This window comes from Lactuca virosa, chromosome 2, assembly GCF_052849685.1.
Source record: "Lactuca virosa cultivar CGN04683 chromosome 2, Lactuca_virosa_CGN04683_v6, whole genome shotgun sequence".
NCBI lineage: Eukaryota > Viridiplantae > Streptophyta > Magnoliopsida > Asterales > Asteraceae > Lactuca > Lactuca virosa.
The window spans coordinates 151,879,503-151,893,846 of record NC_136427.1 but is presented as its reverse complement, the minus strand read 5'-3'; positions in this window follow the sequence as shown (position 1 = coordinate 151,893,846).

The following is a 14,344-nucleotide window of genomic DNA, read 5'->3' as shown; positions in this document are numbered from 1 at the left end:
GGGGAGAATTGTAAAACCCAGAAACCAGAAAGCTAATTAAGGAAAGATATTATGCTAATTGAGGGTCTACTCGTCGAGTCCAAGAGGGACAACTCGACGAGTAGAAATAAGCTTGTTGGACGCGGGTTGAGAAACCAACTCGACGATTCGGGGGGACCAACTCGACGAGTTAGTCTGGGTTTGGGAAACCCTGGATCTGGGTTTTTGTACCCTATTTAAGCATCGTATTCCCCACCTTTCAGCCTCATTTCCAGCCTCCATTGTCCAAATCCTAGATCTCGAAACCCTAATGCGATAGTGAGCCATTTTTTAGTGTTCTTGTGAGTTTTGAAGCTTGAGGAAGAAGGAGAAGCTTGGGGATCCAAGAAGAAGCTAGTAGATCCAGAAACACCTTGCCTTTCTCATCATTTCTGGGTAAGAAAGTCTTCACCTTTCTCAATGATAACTTAGATCTTCTTATCAGCTTTTCTAGTGGGTTTTGGTCCAAGAAGCTTGACTCTTGGGAATTGGGCGTCCCAAGTGAGGAACACTTCAGATCTAGTATTTAGAGGGACTCTCATGGCATAAAGGTGCCAACTTTATGGCGTCCCAAGTGAGGAACACTATTTTGGCCTTTTTAGCTCCAAAAGGGCATGCATGTAGATTAAGCTTGAAGCTTTACGTGTTTTGAAGTATCTAGAGTCCAGATCTCAGTTTATATGCATTGGTTAAGAGTGTTGATAATGTTTGGATCAAGATCTAAGTCTTAAAAGACTAGGGATTGAGCTATAGCCATTAAGCGAGTGTATTAACGGGTAAAGCTGGAAGCTTTACCCTTAAAAGGACATTTTCATTGTATACAAGAAGTATGAAGCTTAGATCCGAAGAGTAGGGGCTTAATCCTATAAGAACGCCCAAACAGACTGAGGAACTCGGCAAGTCCAGATAGGGACTTGACGAGTTGAAGTGCTTTGTCTCGATTCTGTACAAGGTAGAACTCGACGGGTCTATGAAGGGACTCGACGAGTTGACACGTTCTGTCACGATTACGAGTAGCATGGGAACTCGACGAGTCAGGGGGATGACTCGACGAGTTTATTCACCTCAAGTTTGACTTTGACTTTGATCAATGTTGACCTAGTTTGACTTTTGAAGGCATCTGGACAGGAGTATGTGAGGGGTGGAATGGTCTTCTACCCCAGTGAGGACTTATGGTTAAGATATAAGAATCCCAAACTTATCTAAGTTGTATGATAACCGGTAGCTCGTGTAGTCAAGAAATTGGCAGTTCGGGGACCTGCCAGCTAGTAGGGAGAGGTTTATTCGCAGGATTCGATAGTCAGCTTATGAGGTGTGTCTCCTTACTGTTTGCATGGGTCTACGGCCACAATGCCGGCCCATTTAGTGTATGTATGGTAGGAAGACCCAGGGGTTAGCCCTAGGCATCGTATGGTGTTATGATATTCCGGACCAAGGGCTGATGTCAGGCGGTGCCCGAAGAATGTTTGCATGTTAGATTATACTTGTTTTCTGTGTGATACTTGTATGTGTCTGGTAGGGAGGTGAGTGTGGGCGAGGTCCCGTATCTCATCACGAGCTGAGTATGGACGGGGTTCCATAACTCATCCATAGGAGAGTAGGGGCGGGGCCCTAGTTAGGAGAGAAGTGAGTATGGGCGGGGGCCCGTATCTCACTATCAGCAGGAGTGTGGACGGGGTTCCATGACTCATCAGTAGCAGGATAGGGACAGGGCCCAACGTAGGTGAGGCATTAGGACAGGAATACATCTAGGGTATGTTTCTTTATGTGCTAGTATGATTATGTGATATTTTTGTATACGTATAGCAGGCGGGGCCCAGAGACAGGCGGGGCGTAAAAGAAACTGATATGTATACCGAGCGGGGCTCGATGCCAGGCGGGGCCTGATGCCGGGCGGGGCCCGATGTCGGATCAAGACCGATGCTGGGCGGGCCCCAATGTAGGGGCGGGTGCCTAGTATATGTGGTTATGTGTACGGTATGTGGTAGTATGGGGAACTCACTAAGCTTCGTGCTTACGGTTTTCAGTTTTGGTTTCAGGTATTTCCAGTTGCAAAGAGAAGAGCTCGGGATGACTACATTGCACACACCAAGATGTTTTAGCATGGGATGTTTTACTCTGATATAATGAACATGTGTTTTGATATGATACTCTGATTTGATACGATGACTTATGTTTTTGGATGGAATGATTTTGATAACTAAGGTTTATTTAATGATTTAAAAACAAAATTTTTGGACCGTATTTTTGGGATGTTTCAGAAACTTAGCTTGAAGATTGTTATTGCAAACAACCTTGAATCCTTCTTCGTATCTTTTGGCAGCTAGCACCACAAGTGTCGTGCCTCTGATGGTTCACACCCAAAACTAGAAACTAAGGATTATGAAGAGGGGAGGCAAATTTTGGAATTCTCTTAAGGTTCAAGTGGCTAAAATTTTCAATGCATAAGACCCTTTATATAGTGCAAGTCGGAAACCCTAGATAAGCCCAAAACCAATAAAATATCATTATCTTATTTTGGTAATTATCCGTCTTCCTAATTATCCTGCAAGGATAATTCAAGATGCTCTAGAACCCCTTAAAATCGTCCAATCCTTAAGGAGGGTCTAGAATGCCTCTTGCTCAACTATTGAACAATTATATTTTTAGTCCCTACACTTTTAATTAATTCTATTAATCACAAAATTAATTCCAATTAATTTCTGATTAATTGTTAATTAAATATTACTATTTATAATTAATATATTATTCATATAATATATTAATAAACCATTTATTTATTAATCAAATAATAAATTAACTCTTTCTCCAAAAACATCATGTCCAATTGCTAGGTCTGAGGGCTACCCAAAAGGACTGTGCTACCATTAATTCAAGTTTATACCAATTATAGTTATGCGCTTAGACACCTAACCCAACATTCTCCTACTTAGATAAGTTTGTAACTATAACTGCGAGTTTGAATTCCGAATTGATCAGCAAATTGTAGTTACCAAAAGCTGTTGTCGAACTCTAACCTAGTCAGTTATGTGTCCTATGATAAGTGATCATATAATCCTCCGTTCTGCAAGATATAATTCGGATATGAGACATGGAATAGAATCAATATCATTCTACAATACTTTGCTTCCCGATTTCTAAATTGAAATGGCAAAGAACTACTAATCGAACACATCAATTTAGTCATGGTCGGGCCCAACACTATAAGTCAACACCAAATCATCGAGGGGCCCAAAGATATCGCTTTCCCCATTAGGGCAAAAGGAACAGATAAACTTTAAATTATATGCTTGTCCCATCTACTCATCAAATCATGCACAACAATATGTTTTATAACATCAAGTTACTAATACGTTTACATATTATCAATGCACAACTGATTTGTAAACCACAACTTATATATCTCTGTTTTAAGATTATAAGATATTATCGTCTCATAATTACTCGTGATAAATTCCATGAAGTAATTATATGAACGTGGGTTTATCCAATACTTAAAGTCTCCATTACTAAGTACTCATGAACATTGAATCAAACCTATTGGCATGTCTAAACTCTTTAGACAATCTACAATCTAGTTCATGACGGTCTTAATTCGCTACTTACTTCCAAAAGTACCATCGACTCTGGAGTTTGAATAATCGAATTATTCGGGAAGTAAAACATGAAAAATGAAACACAATAATAAACAATTGACAAAAGATAGTAAGCAAACACATAAATAATTCTCTATTATTTAATCACCAAAAGTCAATTACATGTACTTTGTTATAAGATTCAAAATAACTATCTAACTACTAAAACTAATATCATCTCTCAGACCAATGCTCCTAGCATGTTGAATGTGCTTAACCCTACTCATACCCTTTGTGAGGGGATCTGTAGGATTCTCTTTAGATGACACCTTCTTTACAACGGGGTGACCTTCTTCTACTCTATGTCTGATGAAATGGTATTTTCTGTCAATATATCTTGATCTGCCATGATCTCGTGGTTCCTTTGTCAAGGCAACCGTCCCTTCATTATCATAGAAAATTTCCATTGGCTCCTTGATGGATGGAACCAACCCAAGATCTCTGATGAAGTTATTTAACTATATCGCTTCCTTAGATGCTTCTCTTGCTTCTATTTACTCCGATTCACAGGTAGAATCAGCGACCATTACTTGCATGAAACTTTTCCAAGTAATTGCTCCTCCATTCGAAGTAAATACCCAGCTAGATTGAGAATGAAAGTTTTCCCTATCTATTTGAAAGCTGACGTCATTATACCCAGTTACTCTCAACGTATCACTGCCACCAAGCACTAGGACCCAGTCCTTAGTTCTTCGCAAATACTTGAGAATATTCTTAACTGCTATACAATGAGCTCTACCTGGTTTTCCCTGATAATGACAGGCCATGATCAAAGCAAAGGACACATCAGAGCGAGTAAATGTCATACCATACATGATAGACCTAACTTCAGAAGCATATGGAACTCTACTCATTTATGCTATCTCAACATTGGTACTCAGACTCTGATTCTTTCTCAGGGTATTACTCTGGATAGGCAGTTCCCTCTTCTTGGAATTTTCCATACTAAAACGTTTCATCACTTTTTCCAAGTAAGTATATTGACTAATTCCAATTACTCTTTTACTCATGTCTCTCAGAATCCTTATCCCTGGAATATAGGCAACCTTTCCTAGATCCTTCATAATGAAACAATTTTCAAGCCAAGACTAAACCTCTTGCAAAGTTTGAATGTCGTTTCCTATAAGAAGAATGTCATCAACATATAATACTAGGAAGGTTACTATACTCCCACTAACTTTGACATATACACATCAATCATCTTCACTTCTAGAGAAGCCAAATTCCTTGACCTTCTCGTCAAAGCAAAGATTCCATCTGCGAGAAGCTTGTTTCAATCCATATATTGATTTATCAAGATTACAGACTCTATTTGGATACTTTGCATCTACAAAACCCTTTGGATGACTCATGTAAACGTCCTCAGTGAACTTCCCATTAAGGAAAGCGGTTTTGACATCCATCTGCCATATTTCATAGTCATGAAGCGCAGTTACGGCTAGCATTAACCTAATATATTTTATCTTAGCCACTGGTGAAAACGTCTCATCATAGTCAACCCCTGGGGTTTGAGTAAAACCCTTTGCATCCAGTCGAGCCTTGAAAGTGTGTACCTTTCCATCTATGTTGCTCCTCTTCTTGAAGATCCATTTGTACACAACTGTCTTTCGACCTGGTACATTATCAACCAAATTACAAACCTGGTTGTCATACATGGACTTGATCTCGCTGTCCATTGCCTCTTTCCATTTGGCTGACTTAGGGCATGTTATTGCTTCCTTGTAGTTATCAGGTTCATCCAAATTTACCAGTGTACTATCACTGATAAACGTATCTCAATCTGTAGTTATATGGAAACCATAGAACTCAGGTGGCATCCTAACTCTACAGAACGCCTAAGTGGTAATGATTTGTCAATTGGTTCAACTATAATCTCTTCCTCTGGTTGAACCCTAGCGTCTTCAGTGGTTCCTTCATCGTTTGACTTTTTAATCTCTTCAAGATCAATGGTACTCCCACTGTCCTCTTTGCATATGAGCTCTCTCTCGCGACAGACTCCACTTCGTGCTACAAAGACCATGTTCTCACAAGGTTTGTAGAACAAAAATCCAAAGAACATTTGTGGATGCCTGATGAAAATACATCTCTCACTACGAGGTTCAAGCTTGTCGTGAGTCTCTCGTCTAACAAAATCTTCACAACCCCAAACCTTGATATGTGCCAACGAGGGAACCTTCCATATCCACATCTCGTGAGGTGTTTTGGAAACCTTCTTAGTTAGGACAAGATTAAGAATGTGGGCGGCAGTCTCTAGGGAATACTTCCAGAATGAGACTGGAAGAGAAACTCGACTCATCATTGAATGAACCATGTCCAATAAGGTTCGATTGTGCCTCTCAGTCGCACCATTAAGTTGTGGTGTCCTAGGAGGTGTCAATTATGAAACAATTCCACATTCGTTGAGGTAGTTGTGGAACTCGATACTAAGATATTCTCCGCCTCTATCTGATCGAAGCATCTTTATCTTCCTACCCAACTGATTCTCGACTTCTTGATTAAACTCTTTGAACTTTTCAAAGGTTTCTGGCTTATGCTTGATTAAATAGATATAGCCATATCTGCTATAATCATCTATAAAAGTCACATAGAATTGATTAGCATCCCTGTGGATGATTTGAAGGGCCCACACACATCTGTGTGTATGAGGTCCAACAAACCTTCACCTCTTTCACAAGATCCAGTGAAAGGTGATTTTGACATCTTACCAAATATACAAGATTCACATGTATCATCTGACCTTAAGTCAAATTATTCCAATAATCCATCCTTTTGGAGTTGGGCAATGCGTTTCTTGTTAACGTGTCCAAGACAACATTGCCACAAGCATGCTTTGTCTTAACCATTGGACGAATAAATTTAAAAACACTATTACCTAAATTGTCCACAATCATCACAGTTTCATACACACCATCACAAGGTAAAGCTTCAAAATAAAAAACACCATTCTTATAAGCAAAAATAGAACCATTATCATATTTAAAATATTATCTAAAACCTTGTTTAAACAATGCATGAAAGGATATAACGTTTCGTGTAATTTCTGACAAGTAGCAACCATTTATTAAATCTATTCCTAACCCATTACTAAACACTAAGCCATAAACTCCAATCTTGGTAACAGGTGAAGATCGCATATTCCCCATGATTAAGTTTATCCTTCCGTGCTCCACATCCTCACTTCTTTTTAGTCCCTGCAAATCAGAACAAATTTGAAAACCACATTCCGTATCAAGGACCCAAGAACGAGAACATGGTGAGTTGTTAGATAAGATAGTGTATATACCTGCCGAAGTTGGCTTCACTTTTCCATCCTTGATATCTTGCAGATACTTTGGGAAGGTACGTTTCTAATGTCCTTTATCATTACAGTAAAAGCAAGTGGTCTCTTTGGGGTTAGACATAGGAGGAGCATCAGAACTGGATTTTCCTTTGGGTCCATTACTTGACGATCCAGCTTGGGACTTTCCCTTCCAAATTTGCTTTGGAGGACCTTTCCTCTTTTTTCCCTTTCCTTACCCAATGGCTAGAACTTGAGTAGCAGCAAGAGTGGAGATAATACTTTTTCCCTTCATTTCCACTTTAGTTGTTCGCAGTAGGTTTTGCAACTGTATCAATAGCCAATTCCTCACCTAAGCTCACATCCAGCTTCACCAGACGATCCACATATCGTTGTATCCTCTACACGTGGGTGCTAACGGACTCTCAATCTTTCATCTGGCTAGTGATGAGGGACTTTACCATTTTGTACTTCTCTTGACGAGCTCGTTGATGATACGTTTACATCAAGTCATTGTTCATCTCGTACAACCAGTAATCCTCATAGAACCTTTGTAGCTCAGGAGTCATAGTCCCCACCATGATGCAAGCAACTTTTGTTGCATTATTGTAGTGCTTCTTATACTCAGCTAGTTCTTCAAGAGTAGCTTCCTATTCATCAATTTCAATGAGTTCCTTTTCAAGCACATATTCCTTATCCTCGAAACGAAGAGCCATTTTGATGTTGCGCATCCAATCATTGTAGTTGGTGCCATCTAATGTCACCCTCGAGCAGATGTTCAGCAACGAGAAGTTGTTGTTGTTGGAGGAGGAGGAACCGAAAGCATCAATTGTAGTAGACATCTATATAAGAAAGATAGTTTTTAGTTAGATAAGAATAATCCTCAATATAACACCCAAAATGAAATATTAAGGCTAGGATCCAACTAAATAATGCACAACTTAGAAGAGGGATGTCGTAATCTAATTATATATTATGTAAAGTTAGGTAAATGATGATTTACCAATTCCACCAGAAATGAACGGATTTTCTTGAAAGAATTAAGTTTTGATGAAATTCCTAGATCTTTTGAGATTCATTGAAAATATTCAATGACATGTTTAATCTCGAGTATGCTCTTCTATTTGTGACTGGGATACCGAGGATCACAAACAAGATGTGAATAACCATGCAAATTACCTTGGCACTCCCGATGTCAATTATCATCTCCTTTTAATGTGCTGGTTAGCCACACACGCTCCATTAATCAATGATAATTTTAAAGACACCCACTACCACTCTTTATTATTCCCCCATTAGTGTACCGGTTAACCACACTCGCTCTACTAACGACTAATAAAGTGTAATGTGTAATTTCATGGGTTAGCTTACAAATTCGCATTTTTCCTAAAGTAACTAAGATTGAGATTTAAAAAAAATTAATTACTTTTTAATTCATTATACTTATTAATTAATTTTCCTATTAAACCCGTTCGGCTAACGACCATCCACCATACATGAGAGTAGTGGATGAGAGTGGACACCCATTCAACTACCATTTTATAGGCTGCTTCCTTATACCTTCTTTATAGCAAGGTTTCGTGAATGAGGCGTACTAGTGGTTCGACTGACTTAGTCTTATACATATAGTAATGTTAAACATATATATATATATATATATATATATATATATATATATATATATATATATATATATATATATATAAGGTGTATTTTAAACTTTTCAAAATACAAGGTTTATAATAATGTAAATTTAAAATAAACCAAATAATATTTGACATTAATTATTAAGTTCAATTAAATTCCAAATTAATTATTTATACATTTAAAAAATTAAAAAATTAATCATTTTAATTACAAAACAATTAATCAAGTCAAATACTTATCTCCTAATTTCTAGGCTTTTATTTTATCCTCAAATATTCATTAGAATCACATTTGAAGGATAAATATAGCAGATAATTATCACATATAAACAAAATAGGCAGATAAGCATCAACAACTCGGATCAGAATCGAGCTCATGTAGTGAGCGTCAATGCTCATGTCGTGAGATGCGACAATTGTGAAACACTAGTTTCTTTAAACAATTAAATGATTAGGGCACATGCAACATAATAGGATCGAAGTCTTTCACATATAAGCAACATATTATGAACTATCATTCTACAAAACTTTCCTATGTAAAATCACATTCATAAGAACAAGAAACTTACCTTGAAGAATGTTATTGCAAACAACCTTGAATCCTTCTTCGTATCTTTTGGCAGCAGGCACCACAAGCGTCGTGCCTCAGATGGTTCACACCCATAACTAGAAACTAAGGATTATGGAGAGGGGAGGAAATTTTAAAATTCTCTTAGGTTTCAAGTGGCCGAAATTTGGAATACATAAAACCCTTTATATAATGCAAGTAGGAAACACTAGATCAGCCCAAAACCAATAAAATATCATTATCTTATTTTGGTAATTATCCAGCTTCCTAATTATCCTCGAAGGATAATTCTAGATGCTTTAGAACCCCTTAAAACTGTCCAAGCCTTAAAGAGGTTCTAGAATGCCTCTTGCTCAACTATTGAAAAATTACAGTTTTAGTCCATGCACTTTTAACTAATTCTATTAATCCCAAAATTAATTCCAATTATATTATGATCAATTATTAATTAAATATTACTATATTTAATTAATATATTATTCATATCATAGATTAACAAACCATTTATTTATTAATTAAATAATAAATTAACTCCCTCTCCAAAAACATCTTGTCCAATTGCTAGGTCTGAGAGCAACCTAAAAGGACTGTGCTACCATCAATTCAAGTTTATACGAATTATAATTATGGGCTTAGACACCTAATCCAATATATATATATATATATATATATATATATATATATATATATATATATATATATATATATATATATCCACGACGAGACTTGAACCCTCGACCTCAAATAGGGATGCACAATCTGATACTGTGGCTAGAAGCCCTTTGGTAACATATATATATATATATATATATATATATATATATATATATATATATATATATATATATATATATATATATATATATATATATGTTACCAAATGACTTCTAGCCCAACGATATCAGATGGTACCCACCCCTCTTTAAGGTCGAGGGTTCAAGTTTCGTCATGGACATAGATGGAATTTTGTTTTAGTTTAGGAGTAAATTATATATTTATATTTGTCATATATATATATATATATATATATATATATATATATATATATATATATATATATATATAGGTTTATTGAAAACAAAAAACCCTAAAAATTATAAAATTGCATAAAAAAATACTTGGAGATCGGAAATCTTTTTTTTTTTCACTTTATTTTCTTAAAAATCGCAACTTTTTATATAAATTCGCTAAATTGTTTTTGAAAAAAAAACAATTAAATAAATAAATAAAAATCAATTTTTTAAACTTTTTTTCAGTGAAGTTATAAAAAAAAGCTGTGATTTTTAAGAATATAAAGTAAAAAAAAAAGATTTGTGATCTCTAATTATTTTTTTTTATGCATTTTTATAAATTTTAGCCTTTTTTTTGTTTTTCATATATATATATATATATATATATATATATATATATATATATATATATATATATATATATATATATATATTGTTAGCTTCCATTTTACATTACTTTATTTTAACTTGTTTTGGTAAAGAAAATTCCAAAAATATTATTAGATTATTTTAATATCTTAATATTTTTTTTTCAAAAATACAGAGGTGTGTTTATTAGCTTATTTTAGAATTACCTTGTTTTCTTTTATTGCTTTTCTTTGGCTTAAAAAGAAGAACAAATAGATTTTGCTATTTATCATTTTATTTTTTATAACTAATTATTATCTTGCTTTTGTTTTAATATAAAATTCAAATTTTATATCCATGTCCTAATACTTAAAACAAAAACATATTCCTATGATAATTAAACCGTTTGATTTTTCTTATTTTTACATTTGACATCTTAACTAATCTTTATCTATTTTTTTATATTTTACTAAATAAACAAATGTAAAAAGTAAAAAAAAGAAAAAGAAAAAAAAGTACAATCTGGAACATCTTATTCTCTTTATGGTATAAAAAAACTTCAAAAGCGTTTGTTGTTTGTCTTTTGATCCATTCATTTGTTTCCTTTGATTCTATTTTTGTTTTATTTTATATTTTATTTAATAAAAACCTATAGTTGATTCGTTGTCGTCCCTCTTTTACAAGTATAACAAATATACGTAGAAACAATGTTTTAAAAATCGGTTTAAACTGGTCGGTCGAATCGGTTGGACCATAAGTTATGGAAGGGAGCGGTTCAATTTCTTTTTCTGAAAAGGCAGTGGTATTATCAAAAAAAAAATCACAAACTAACAAGAAGTTAGAACATAACAAAAATCACAATATTACAAGAAAGAAGCAATAGGGTTTTGTAACCATAGCACCCGGTCTAGGTTAAACTTAGCCCTATTCGAACACCAAATAAAGGAAAGAAAATCCATGTCACAAAAAATAAGACTCTTTTTTGGTTGATCTTTACAAAAAATAGTCTTATTTCTAAACTTCCAAAGAAACCACCAAGTAACAAAAAATACCACTTCAAGAACTTCTTTGGCTTGCTTCTTCAATCTAACAGTTCCAAACCAATCAACTCAATCTGCATAAGAGACAAAAGAAAACGACTATAAACCCCACTGGTCCAAAATTTAAGCAAAGCACCGCCTTAACAGCAAAACACTTAAAAAAGAAATAACTGGCTGATTACATTCCAACATTACAAATAGAGCACAAAATATAAGGAATATCTAAACCTTTCAGAGACAAATTATTTCACGTAGGTAATCTATCCATGAATATTTTCCAACAAAAAACATTCACTTTTATCGGCACCAATTTAAGCCATCTAGTAGTAGTAGAAACCGTACCCAAAGTAGCCAAATCCACCAGATTCCTAGTAGGAGAGACATAATAAACTTCTAGAGCGTCTAAATCCCACACCCATCGATTTAGCACAACATTAAGGGAAACCACATTGATAAGATCGGAAAACAACACAACCTGCTTGCTCTCAGATCCACCTAGGGGAGGATGCTGGAAAGAGTTCATCGAAGAAGTATTACCACATTTGATCACCATCGAAATATTTTTTTAATCTCCAACGAAAGTAAATGAGGAAACCAGTCTTTGAGAGGTATCTCCCCCAACCAAACATCAAACCAAAAAAGAGAGTTTTCATCATTACCGATTAACTTTTTACAACTATCAAAAAGGTTTATACCTTTAGCATGTAAGTTGAAAATAGCATGGATAATATCAATCCAAACTGGCCTACGTTTGGGAAGCAAAGACCGATCTAGAGAGCACTAACCCTGTGAATCACTTTCACAACACGAGCCCATAAAGAAACCAGATTAGTTTTAAATCTCCACACACATTTAAAGAGCAAAAACCCTATTTAAAGCAAATAAACTTGCAACTCCCAAACCACAAACCTATTTCATGGCCAACACCTTATCCCAAGCAATCCACATAATCTTCTTTGCATATTTCTCTGCCCCACGAAAAAAAATCACTCCTCAACTACTCCGACTTAGCTATAATACAAGTCGGGACTTTGTAAAGTGACATATAGAAAGTAGGAATAGAGCCAAGAATCGATCTAAGCAACGTAAGATGGCCTCCCATCAAAAGGGTATTAATTTTCCATTTAGAAAGTCTCGCAGTAACCTTTTGAACAACCAGATCCCATGAATGTAACTTCGACATGGACCCCCCCCCCTCCACCAAAAGAGTATTAATTTTCCGTTGTGGTTTTTATAAAAATAAATAAATATAAAAAAACTCTATTTTATTTTGTATCAAAAACCACCAGTGATATTATAGCTATCTTCTATATGTTAGAATGACTTTTTATGTTTGATAATCTTTGGTTTTTGGAAAACTAGCATGGATTTTGTTTTTTTGGTTAAGAAATTTTAGTATTTGTCTTGTTTGGCAACTTGTAGTTTAAAATTGTTTATTTTTATATATAACTATTTTTTATGCATTTTGGTTATACAAAAGTTGTTTTATAAAAAAACAAAGAGTTTGTTGTTATATTTGATATGTGTATGATGTGCATAAACTAGTCACGAACCATTGTGTTTGTTGTATATGTTGTTTTGTTAAAAATCGTATCGGATTGTATCAGAATTTTCTAAGCAAGGATAAGAAAATTGGAAAGGAATTGAAGGCATGAAACTCTACAAACTGTCAGTTAGGCAGTTTCTTTCTAAGAACTATCGTATTCAAGGAATTGAAAATCTGAAACTGTACAGATGTCACAGCACCAGGGCAATTCACCCAATAGGGAAATAGATATCGCTGAACATCCCGCTCAGGGTCTTGACAATCTTTTGTCATGCAAAACTACGGAGACTCAAATGTATTCTCGGATACATTCTTCGCAGGTAAAGGAATTAACGGTTTAGGCACCAGGTCGATGCACCTCGTAAGGAACGATTATCGTTGAACGTCTCGCCAAGGGCCAAGTTAACTTGTTAACTTGAAAAACTGTATTGAGATCTCTGGTCGAGGATATGCAGGGGCTAACATCAAAAATAGCCACGAGTAGTTCTCCGATACTCAACAAATCGCAGTGCGTTCCTCTGAGTTCACACAGATACTGCGAGTAGTCTCTTTGTGAGCCAAGGTTACATCCTTCAACAACTGTGGTGAGAAGGGTCTTTATGATTCTGTGATCCAAAGGGACTTTTTAGTCATGGTTACCTTTCAAGACGCATCTGTGATCGACAAAGAACACTCATTTGAAGGAACAAGAAGTGAAGATTATTTTTCAACACACAATCTTTCAACCCCAGAAGCAAGGTGAACCTGTATTTGAAGTTATGTGACGAATTACATTGAAACCCCTTCAATCAGTTTGCTGCTATTTTTGAACCTGCTGAAGTGATCTAGAAGAATCGGTCTCTCTGTTATTATCTCGGAAGTATTTCAAAGCTGAAAGTGCTGCTTTTAAAGAACCTTTACAAGAAGCCTCTACACCCAATGTGCGTTCCAAGTCAAATTCTTAAAAAGAAGTCTGATTGTTCAAGATGAAGTCATTCATGCAGAAATTCATATGTTCATCTTGAAGTTGTGAAACAATCGAAGATTAAAGCTAAATGTCAAGATCAAAGAGAAGATTGAAGAGAAAAGAAAGCTATAAACCAAATGGGGGAATTAAAAATTAAAAAATCAAAAATATGTTTATTTTTTAATTTTTAATTTTTAATTTTTAATTATTATTATTTTTTTAATCTTCAATGTACACTATATTCAATGATAGTCTAGTACATAAGATTCAGATTACACTCGGTTTTCTCTCTGTTTCTCTCTAGAAGACG